This window comes from Budorcas taxicolor, chromosome 23 (genome assembly GCF_023091745.1).
Source record: "Budorcas taxicolor isolate Tak-1 chromosome 23, Takin1.1, whole genome shotgun sequence".
Lineage (NCBI taxonomy): Eukaryota > Metazoa > Chordata > Mammalia > Artiodactyla > Bovidae > Budorcas > Budorcas taxicolor.
The window spans coordinates 35,160,702-35,173,051 of NC_068932.1; the positions used below are offsets into that span (position 1 = coordinate 35,160,702).

Here is a 12,350-nt window from a genome sequence, read left to right on the forward strand (position 1 = left end):
GATTTCTCAAATGGTTGTACTATTTTCCATTTCCACCATCAGTGTATGAGAATTTCAGTTCTTCAAAAACTCTCAGCACTTTGTATAGTCTTTTACATTTTAGCCATTCTAAGTGTGGTTTTTCTTTTCTAACTTCATTTTGTGTAACTATGGTAATAACTTTCAAAGGTGAATTTTACAAGATTGTTTTTTAAAACAAGAATAGTTATTGTAAAGTAAAAAAAAGTAAATAAAAATAAAAGGGAAAAAAAAAGAATAGTTAAACAGTATGAAGTGAACTTCAAAGATTAACTAAATTCAGTTGAGATCTCTGGATCTGGCGGTTTTTTAATTGGTAGAGTCTTTGTTGTTGTTCATCTTCTTTTTCCCCATTTATAAATGTGGAATTTTGGGTTTATTCATTGTTTCCACAGATTTTGTTTTCTAGTTCATCTGTTTTAGGTTTTGTCCTTAGTGATGTCCTTCTCTTTTATAGTTTGTAATTGTTGTTTTTGTCTCCATTTGATTTGTGTGCTTTTTTTTTATATATGTAATTTTTTATGTTTAAATTTATTTATTTTAATTGGAGGCTAATTACTTTATTGTATTGGTTCTGCCACACATCAACATGAATCCGCCACGGGCGTACACGTGTTCCCCACCCTGGACCCCCCTCCCTCCTCCCTCCCCATACCATCCCTCCGGGTCATCCCAATGCACCAGCCCCAAGGATCCTGGATCAAACCTGGACTGACGATTCGTTTCTTATATGACATGATTATAACATGTTTCCATGCCATTCTCCCAAATCTCCCACCCTCTCCCTCTCCCATAGAGTCCAAAAGTCCATCCTATACATCTGTGTCTCTTTTGCTGTCTCGCATACAGGGTTATCATTACCATCTTTCTAAAATTCCATATATGTGTTAGTATACTGTATTGGTGTTTTTCTTTTTGGTTTACTTCACTCTGTGTAATAGGCTCCAGTTTCATCCACCTCATTAGAACTGATTCAAATGTATTCTTTTTAATGGCTGAGTAATACTCCATTGTGTATATGTACCACAGCTTTCTTATCCATTCATCTGCTGATGGACATCTAGGTTGCTTCCATGTCCTGTCTATTATAAACAGTGCTGCAATGAACATTGGGGTACATGTGTCTCCTTCAATTCTGGTTTCCTCAGTGTGTATGCCCAGCAGTGGGATTGCTGGATCATAAGGCAGTTCTAGTTCCAGTTTTTTAAGGAATCTCCACATTGTTCTCCATAGTGGCTGTACTAGTTTGCATTCCCACCAACAGTGTAAGAGCGTTTCCTTTTCTCCACACCCTTTCCAGCATTTATTGCTTGTAGACTTTTGGATAGCAGCCATTCTGACTGGCATGAAATGGTACCTCATTGTGGTTTTGATTTGCATTTCTCTGATAATGAGTGATGTTGAGCATCTTTTCATGTGTTTGTTAGCCATCTGTATGTCTTCTTTGGAGAAATGTCTGTTTAGTTCTTTGGCCCATTTTTTGATTGGGTTGTTTATTTTTCTGGAATTGAGCTGCAGGAGTTGTTTGTATATTTTTGAGATTAGTTCTTTGTCAGTTGCTTCATTTGCTATTATTTTCTCCCATTCTGAAGGCTGTCTTTTCACCTTGCTTATAGTTTCCTTTGTTGTGCAGAAGCTTTTAATTTTAATTAGGTCCCATTTGTTTATTTTTGCTTTTATTTCCAATAGTCTGGGAGGTGGGTCACAGAGGAGCCTGCTGTGATTTATGTCAGAGAGTGTTTTGCCTGTTTTCCTCTAAAAGTTTATAGTTTCTGGTCTTACATTTAGATCTTTAATCCATTTTGAGTTTATTTTTGTGTGCGGTGTTAGAAAGTGTTCTAGTTTCATTCGTTTACAAGTGGTTAACCAGTTTTTAAGTTTGCTTTTTAATATGATTTTCTGTATAGTTTATGGTTCAGTTTTAACTTCCTTTTGAATTTTTTAAGAATTTTCTTAATTTCAATTAAGTAAATCTTCCTAAAACCCATGTTTTAATTATTTTTTATAGTTTTATTGAGAATGTAGCATAAAAATCCCCAAATTTAGTAAGATATTTCTGTAGCCTATGGGACATTTGACAGTGTTTGTAGAGGTTTTCACGTATCACAAGTAGGCATGGGGTGTGGAGCCTATTGACTACTAGTGGATAGAGGTTACTATTGATACATGTCCTACATTACACATGAGAGCTCCTTAGAACCAAGATTCATCTGACTCAAATTTCAACACCATGAGGGTTGAGAAACCCTGATTTAGAGGTTTCATCAGATTCAGATATGATTTTGGAGGGAATACTTTCACAGGTGGTTTTGTGTTCTACATGTAACTGAAGCACATAATGCCCGCAAGTCTCTTTTCTGTTCTTAGCAGACACTGATGCTCAATGTTAGATTGCAACTGATTTAGGGGTTATAAACTGGTATTCTTACTCCTTTATTTCTTGATTGGAAAACTTTTGTGAAAACAAATTTCCTTGAGCGAGGCATTTGCTTATTTATTGCTACAGGCACATAGGAAGGGCATGATAAATTTTTAATATATTCAAAAAAATATCAGTTTTCAAAATAAAGAATACTTTGCTTAATAAGGTTACAGCTCGGTTTGCTGTGTTTGTATCATAAACTTACGGACACATGCGTATTTAATATGTTTCAGTCCGCTTGCAATTATTGTCCTTACTGATATTCACATGGTCTATTTTCTATTTGTTTTAATTTATCCTCCTTCTTTATATTTTCCACATGAATTTTATTTACTTCTCTCAAACATCCTGGATTTTATGGGGACATATTTTTGTCTGACTTTTTAAAATTAGAAATTCCTGTTTGATTCTTCTTAAATTTTAGTGTTTATTTTATCCCCAAAGAGTAATTTAGTTACAATTATGGACACAAATAAATTACATTCCATTTTTTAGAAATAATGAATACACTAATTTAAGCCTTTTATATTTAAGACTAAGATGATTTTTCTTTAGATCAGTGCTATCAAATTAACCTAGTGTAAGCCATATGTAGAATTAAAATTTTTCTACTAGCTATATCTCAAATATTAAACAGGTGAAGTTAATTTTGATAATATATTCTATTTAATTCAAAATATCTAAAACATATCATAGTATAAAAAATCATCAATGGCCTATTTTTATTTTTTATTTTTTCCAAGTGTTTGAATACAGCTTTTATACTATACTAATGCCAATCTCAATTCATATTAGTCACATTTTAATTACTCAAGACACGTGTAACTTAGTGACTACCATATTGGAAGCTCATCTTTTATATAGGACTCTCACTGTTTCTTTAAAATGTTATAGGAATAGTCATAAAGCACTAGGTGGCAGTCTTGTCACTCATTATGAGACCTTAAAAGACTAATAACATTTAAAAGAAACGGTGTTTTTTAAAAAAGAGAAAAAAGGTCAGTGGTTCTTGTAATAGTGTTAATGGAAACTATCCTGATTTTAAGGACTGGAGTGAAATTTAAAATGCAGGTCCACACTGTAACTTGAAGCAATTGATTGCGATGTGGTGTTAATTTAATTGAAACTAATACTACAACACTTATATCCTCTAGACAGTCTTAGTAGTTTTTTAAAATTCAGTTTAAACACCCAAATCAAATGTATTTGATAGCTATCATGTATCACATATGGGAAAAAAGTTTCTATCAATGATATCAAATTTGATTGATCCCTGTAAACATTGAAGGACTTAATTATTCTTGGCAAATATGAAAAGTAGTAGCTACAAAGTAGTATAATTTCTTTTTTTCTTAAATGCATTTTGAAAAATTTTTATAGCAATTATAGTGAAGAAAACCATAAACACAAGATGAAAGACTGGATTATGAAGATGTTATAGAGGATATAGTTCCATGAGTAGAATCAGAGTACGAAAGCCACTTACTGAAATCATCTACTTTATGCTTCTACTATATGTACTGTTCAAACTGCTGATTGTATTTCAGTATATTTCCAAGTAATCTAATATATTTTTGTCACCTTTTTCTCTGAAAAAATAGCTGTTTTGCTTTGATTTTCTCCTATTGCTTTTTAGAGTTCAGTGTGCAATTTTGTGATGAAAATAATACACTTCCCTCTTTTAAGAGTAAGAATTTTAGTTACTACTTTTATATTCCATTCTTACTTCTACCACTGATCACATCTTGCCTTCGTTCATATTACTAAAAATGAAAATATTTATGCATTTATCTCCCTGTAAAAGTTATTGATTTATTTAATTGATGTTTATGTCTTGACTGAAAGACATTATTTATAAGTGTATTACTTATTGGATTTGATTTTTTTCTTTTGTTTCATAAATGAGAGAGAATATTTCTAGTGTGTGTTGTGTTGTTTCTAGTGTTTTTTATAGCTATAAATTAATAAATATCAGCCTCAATTTAATTACTTAAAATTCTATGTCATGTAAAATAGTGAAAACAATTAAAACTTGAATTAACCTTATGTTTAGTGTAACTATTCTGTTTTGTTTTAAAACAATATAAAATTTCTCCTCTTTTAAATGAAATATGTTGTACTTTAATGGTTTATGTGACTTTTTAAATGATAAATGTAAATAGCAATTTAAATAGGATCTGCCTGGTACATCTGCAAATAGAGCAGAAATGACCTTGAGCGACACAAAGAATCTAAATTTTTATATTTCACAAATTGAAGAATGATGGATTGAAGACTGATCTGGCAAAACATAAATGAGCCACATGGTTGACATTTTAATCTTATTCTTTGATTCATGTGTTTTTATTTAATTTCCTGAAGCTTATACGCCAGTGTTTTTACATATGTATCTTAGAATTATTGAATATCTTAGCATATTCCAAAATGAAGGACGACACAGCACAATTATGAGAAAGTGAAAAAAGCTGAGAGAAAAAAGTTGCTATTAACTTAGAAAAGAGATGAAAATTTATTTGATTGTATATTTATAAAGATGTGTTATGTTATTCTGGTTATGTAAATAAACATCGTAAAAATAGTTAAATTTAAAAAGAGTTTAAGGCGGGAAGCAAAAATGTCTGAAAACCTCCCCCCAGGGCTCCCAAGGGGATCTGTGCTGAGTGTGTCCTCTGTAAAGGTGCCCACTGTGAGGGAACGCAACAGCTGTTTGCCCCTACTTACTTTTCTTGCTAAGCGATGAAATGTTATGCGGGGCCTTACAAGTCTTGAGCAACGGTTGATAGCTCCTTATTTGTATGAAGATGCTGAATGTGCTTTTCTGATGCTGAATGCATGCTTTTCTAAATAAATTATGTCCTGAGAATGGTTTCACATAAAAGAGGTAATAGCATGTCTCATATTCCTATTGTGAACAACTATTTTTCACAGATATATAGCTCATTGTTTTGGATCATTTATTAAATAAAACTGGAAAACCATCTGATTTTAAAATAACGATAAACTAGTTAAACTTTATTGAGCACTTACTGTGCCAGGTTATTCTAAGCTTTGTCCATTTATTAGCTTATTAAATCCTCAAATGAGAAGGGTATGCTTATTATCACCTTTCTTTTTTTTCCTTTTGTGGAAACATAGGCAGAGAAAAGTTGATTCATTTATATAAGATCACAGGGCGAGGAAATGTCAAATCCAGTTTTAATTCAGGCAGCCTGGGTCTACAGCCACTTCTGGGTCTCTATCACCCACTGTCAACTACAGGTGATAAAACTATTTCTAGTAAAATTCATGATATATTTAACCTGAGTTGTTTTTATATAAATGTATATGTATATATATAAATAAAATTAAAATGTCATAGTAAAGAAAATGAAAACAAGATCTAAATAATTAAAAAAATTTAAACTGTTTTCTCAAATGATGTCTTCATATGAAAATATACTTACCAAAATTGATATATAAATTTTATATAGTTTTAATTAGAATTCATTCAGTTTAATTTTTTGAAATATATGCATTGGAGTAAGTTATCATTAAATTTATTTTAAATGATATACTTTTAGAATATTCAGTAAAATTATAAAAAGGAAGAATAGTGAGAAATTCCCACCTGGTAGATATCCAGACATATGGTAACTCTAATTGTACTGGTTCCTATTTGGTATAGGAATCAAATTAATAAGACAGAGTTCAGAATTAGATTCCTGAACATTTGGAAATTTCTATGACAGTCATTTATTTTTATAGAAGTTCTTAATGACTTAATCTGCTCGTTCTAAGATATCCCAGACTTTATCTTAGATCATGGCTTTTGGATTTACTATTTTTCTGCCTCAAATACTCCATCTCTATTACTCTATTCTTACCTAAAATAGACTTGCTCAGGGATTATGAGAACTTTTTCTTTCCGCCCTAACACTTACACTGAAATGAAGTTATATCTCACTTATTTATTTACCTGAATGTGGGTTTTCTTTACTCACTAGAAAGAAAATCTGTGAGCCCAGGACTTTCTGTTGTTAGAACCATACTTATACTAGAAAAGCCTGTGGCTCCTAGGAAAGCATTCAGTAAATATACTAGGAATACACAGGTAAGCTATTAATAAAGAAATGAATACACATATATTGTTGCTGTGTGGGCACGTTTTTTAACTGATGGGGTGTTTGACCAAAATTTTTGGAAATCATGTTATAGGTTATCAAGTACAAGTTGCTTTACATTATTTTTTAAATTAATTTGTGTAAAGGGGTACAGTGCATCATTGAAAAGCTTTAAGCACCAGGCATTCATTTAAATAAAAATGAGTTTCAGTCTTTGTTTTTCTAGTTAACCTGTGGAACATTTGCAGCCAATATAGTTTGAGCGGTTTTCCATGTGTCACTGCAGAAAGCTTAGCTACTTAGAGATAGTACGAAGCAAAGGGATGGGGCTTCTGAAGAGATCACGGTATATTATATGAAAACTTGTAAATTAGAATCATCATGGATCATCTTCTGTTATTCATTGAGGAAAAAGTAAGACTCAGTGGGTTGAAGTATGTATCTTAGGCCTCACAATGAGTCAGTGTGTGGATAATAGCAAGGGTTCTGTATTTTTTACTGTGATACTGTACCTAGCAAATGTTCAGCTTTTAAAGTTCCTAAACAACAGATTTTGCCTTTGCAATTATTCTAAATGTTTCGAGCTTAGTAGAAATTCTTAATTAATAATTGTAAGCATAGATAGTACTGTTCAGCATGCAAGGAAATGTTAGTATTTATTGAGTATTTATTACATGCAAAGCAATTTATTATTATTTCATTTAATATGCACAAGGATGACATCTTTTTTCTCCTTAATTTTTACTTACTCAAGAATTACACTAATAGAGCTTGGAGAGACTGTCAGTTATTGGAATTAACTCACTTTTCTTTATTCATTCAACGTATATTTATTGACTAACTACTCTGGGGATTGACTAACTACTTGTGTTCTGCTCCATTGAAGCTGATAAAGCAGTAGGAAAGATAGATATTAAACTTGTCATACAATTACCTAGATATGATGATCATAAGACCTCTGAATAAGAATTATAGATGCTTTGGGAATAGATTACAAGACAGCCTGACCTAATTTATGGACCAAGGGGTAGAAGTGGGTGAAGCAAGAGAATGAGGAAGCGATGACGTGACTTGGTAGTGGAGTGGTGATGGTGTGACGATGGGAAGAAGTGGAATCAGTGGCGGCAGTATCCGCAAAGGCCAGTGGTTGGAAAGATCATGGCACATGAGATTCTGCCACCTTAACACAGAGAAGTAGGAGAAGGAATCAGGGGATGAGGTATGTGAGATATGCAGGGTCAGATCAAGCAGAGCTTTATAGAGCATACAGGCTTTATAGAGCATTTGGTTTTCATCTTAAGAAAAATGAGAAGCCATTGCAGGATATTAAGAGGAGAGTAAAATGTTAACTTTTAATTTTAATATAATCAGGCTGCTTGCAGTGAGTCAAATAGCTTGGTGAGGGCAATAGAGCATCAGAGCTCGTTTTAGTTCATTTTCTGAGGCATTGTTCCCATAGTTACTTTTTAATTATGAGTGATACGTTTAGACTATAAGTATACCTGACCTTATATTTACTTAAGTTTTATCATTTACTAAACAGTTGTCTAAGTTGGCACATACACGTTCTTATACATAGTTCGGTTCAGTCGCTTAGTTGTGTCCAACTCTTTGCAAACCCATGGACTGCAGCTCGCCAGGCTTCCCTGTCCATCACCAACTCCCAGAGCTTGCTCAAACTCATGTCCATCAAGTGGGTGATGCTGTCCAACCATCTCATCCTCTGTTATCCCCTTCTCCTCCTGCCTTCAATCTTTCCTAACATCAGGGTCTTTTCCAGTGAGTTGGTTCCTTGCATCAGGTGGCCAAAGTATTGGAGTTTCCGCTTTAGCATCAGTCCTTCCAGTGAATATTCAGGACTCATTTCCTTTAGGATTGACTGGTTTGATCTGCTTGCAGTCCAAGGGACTCTCAAGAGTCTTCTTCAACACCACAGTTCAAAAGCATAATTCTTCAGCACTCAGCTTTCTTTATAGTTCAGCTCTCGCATCCATACATGATTATTGGAAAAGCCATACCTTTGACTAGACAGACCTTTGTTGGCAAAGTAACGTCTCTGCTTTTTAATATGCTGCCTAAGTTGGTCATAGCTTTTCTTCCAAGGAGCAAGGGTCTTTTAATTTCCTGGCTACAGTCACCATTTGCAGTGATTTTGTACATATACATGCACTTATACATGTGTTTACATATCAATGATATGTACTTTCACATATTCCATTGTTTAAAACATACTAGGATTCTCAATGTTGTTGTCCTCAAAGTCTATATATATCCTCTTCACACTCCTCAGGATGGTTAAATACATAACCATTAGCTCATATATTTAAAAACAAATATATTAGTATATTGGCTACCCTAGTGTCTCAAATGGTAAAGAAACTGCCTGCAGTGTAAGAGTCCCAGGTTCCTTCTCTGGGTAAGGAAGATCACCTAGAGAGGGAATGGCTACTCACTCCAGTATTCTTGCCTGGAGATTCCCATGGACAGAAGAGTCTGGTGGGCTACAGTCCATCGAGTTGCAGAGAGTCCGACATGATTGAGCAACTCTGAAATTGATTTTTGAAATCTTGTAGAATTCATTCAGCCCCAGTACAATGAATATTGAAAGTGAAATAATACTTATTGAATGCCTTGATTTTATGAGACAATGGCACTAATACATACTAACACAATTATGTTTAACCCACAGAGCGGTCTTATGAAGTAGATGGTATTATCTTCATTGTACCACTGAATCTCACTGAGAAAATTAACCAGCATACTATAACCCAGTTGGTAAATGGGAGATTACAATTAAGATCTCCTTAAATACTGTGCATAATGCTGAGTTAAAAGTAAAATGCAGTATTCAATCGTAAAAGAGCAAATCATTAAACCTTAGTTCCTTTCTCAAAAAATTCAAATTAAGAATTTCTGAAATTTGTCTGAACAGTGCATTTGTACATCATATGCAAATTGATTGATTTCATTTGCGATCCTGACATGTTTGCCTTTAGACCTCAGATATATAGATATTTCCAGTATCTTTGCTGGGTTTTATCACTGGTTACTATTTTCTTAAAAAGACGTTATTTTATATAGCTTTTGATAAAAGAGTAATGCCGGGGTCCAGCCCCGGTGGATCCAGGGAATTCAAAGGTGGGGACGGCGTCTGCGTCCTTGGAAAAATACATATTTAATTACAGATATATAGAGAGATTAGAAACGGATAGTGTAGTAGGAAAATTAGTGGAGAAACAAGAGGCCGAATAACTTGGTTTACGTGGAATAGCATCCATGCTCCAGATGGGAATTCAGCCAGAAAAACGAGGAGCAAGAAAGAATGACATGGGGGTATCAGTCTTTCCGGAAACTGATCCGATTTCTTTATTTTGGGGTTTGCTTATATACCTTTTGTTACACATAGGGATGAATACAGAGTCACGTGGGGGTCAGCAGTCCTGACCTTTATCAAAATCAGGTGCTTCACATAAATGTATAAAAAAAAGGTGTTAGGGATATTACATCATCTTCTGGCCATGAGACCTGCTGACATTTTATGATCCTTTCTTTCTGATAACCAAAAAACTTATTATTTCCAAGGGTGTTTTTTCTTAAACCAGGCACCACCCTCCAAATAAAGTTGCATTCCTATAGGGTGAGGGTGTAGTGAGTTACAATCAAGAAAGGAATTTATTTAACCCAAGGTTAACATGATTAATCTTAAAGGTTAATGCTTATTTCTCCTATATGCTTAAAGGTTAATACTTATTTCTCCTAAATGCTAGTTATATTCATTATACAGGGCAGGGAACATGGAGATTTAGCAGCAAACATCAGCCCAACAAATGAAAATCCTTTCACCAATGTTCCCCTTAAGATCTATTTAGTCTTAAGATAGTGATAAAGTTACATTTTTACATAGCAAGGACACAGTGATTTATAACAAAGTACAGTGATCTATTACAAAAGAGAAAATTCATTTACCCAAAAAGTCTAGTATTGCTAACCTTAAAAACTACTATATTTCCTTTTCTATATTCCAAATACATTGATTAATATATTCCCAGGTGCCTAAGGATATGGAGGCCTGGCGGCAATCATTGACTCAACAATGAGAAAAGGCCTATGCTAATTAAGACTTTCAAAATACTCCAAAACTCTCTGTGCTGTTTATGGTTTAGAGGTAGTAAACAATCATGTGTGTAGTGGCAGGAGTATGTATAATCCTGTCACACAAGCTAGCATGTCAGCAGAGAGGTTTGACCTGAAACACCCTTGTCACACCCAGCACAGGGATTTAGCGACAATTATTGGCACAACAAATGAAAAACCCTTCACCAATATAATTCCTAACCAACCCACTATACTAATAATTTCCAACTCCCCAAAAGAATTTGCCTTTAGTAAGTCTAAAACATCTCATGCCTCTCAGATTGGGAGGCTGTAAACAATCACATGTGGCCGGACGAACCTATACAGGTGGGCTAGATAACCTTCAGAGGAGTCTGAAACACTCTTGTCACGCCCAGGAATTTTTTATTGCCTTGGAGCTGCACGTTTACTCCTTTCCCAAGAGAAACGGTTATGGGGGAGAGCTCCCCGTAAAGTCAGAGGTGTAGATGAGAGCATAAAACAGACTCTGGTTTTGGGGTATATGCTTGGGAACAGGGGGTTTCCTGAGACTTGATCATGCCTTTGCGTATGCCAAGCCTCCTTCCTCATGACCTTTGCCATGGGTGGAGTTCCTCACGCTGGCCCCCAGCAGAGTAAAGCACATATTCACCAATTGCTCATCACTCCCAATATAGCATGTACTCAAAAACTTCCCTCGCAGTTCAAGTTCTCTTTGAACATGTATTTTTCTATGTGTAAATTTTTAGTCATCTCTTTACAATTAATCATTAGCTTGGTGGAATATCTGACCTTTTAAATCTGTTCTCTTGATATTTTATTTGCTTAAACTCCTTTTAGCATACTGTTTGAGTTTTACTCATGAGCTTGATTTTTATATATAACTTGTTATTATTTGTAGTAAATAGCAGCCACTTTTTTTTTTTTTTGCTCCAAAACTACTAGTCCTGTATTGACTGAACTACCTAAAAGAATTTGTTGCGTGTTGGAACTTCACCCTTGATTTTTTCTAGCCACAGAAGACTGGGAAGACAGTCTGATTATTTTACATGTTTTCAATCATCTGTACCTAAGAAGTAAGTGAATTTGGAATTAGATATGCCATTTTTGGAAAGATATGCAGCCATATAAATTTAATTTCTTAACATGCAAGTGTAAGTCATGTGGAAAGCACATTAAAGATCAAGGATCAAAAGAAAAAAGCTCTCTGCACACTTTTTAAAAAAAAATTTCCCCTTTTTGGCCCAGTTATGAAAATTATGCACGTTTCATTCTAGAAAAGAGACAGACAAAAAGACAAATTCCAAAGCACTGATAATTCTTCTGTCCAGAGAAAATTGTTGGTAACATTGTATCAGATACTTTCCCAGTCTTTTATTTATGTACTAACACTGTTTTATGCTGAATAAATGCCTCACTCTCCAAAGAAGGCCACATTCTAACCCTTGACTTGTGAATGAATATATTACCATAAATGGTAAAAGGGCATTTGTAGATAGAATTCAATTAAGAATTTTGAGATTATCCTGGATTATTCTGGTGGATCCAGTGTAATTACGTCTGTTCTTCTGAAAGAGGGTAGAGGGAGGTTTGACTACAGTGGTGGGAACTGTAATCACGTAAGCCAAAGATTGGAAAGATGGAAGTAGGGTTCATTAGCTAAAGAGTGAGAGGTCTTCAGAAGCTAAGAGAGTCAG

At 34.2% G+C, this 12,350-nt stretch overlaps 1 protein-coding gene across 1 annotated transcript in view; it reads left to right on the forward strand.

The window, feature by feature from the left end:
• ATRNL1 (attractin like 1) overlaps positions 1–12,350 on the forward strand; it is a 795,857-nt gene that overhangs the window by 267,070 nt on the left and 516,437 nt on the right. The gene's annotated exons all lie outside the window — the stretch shown is intronic.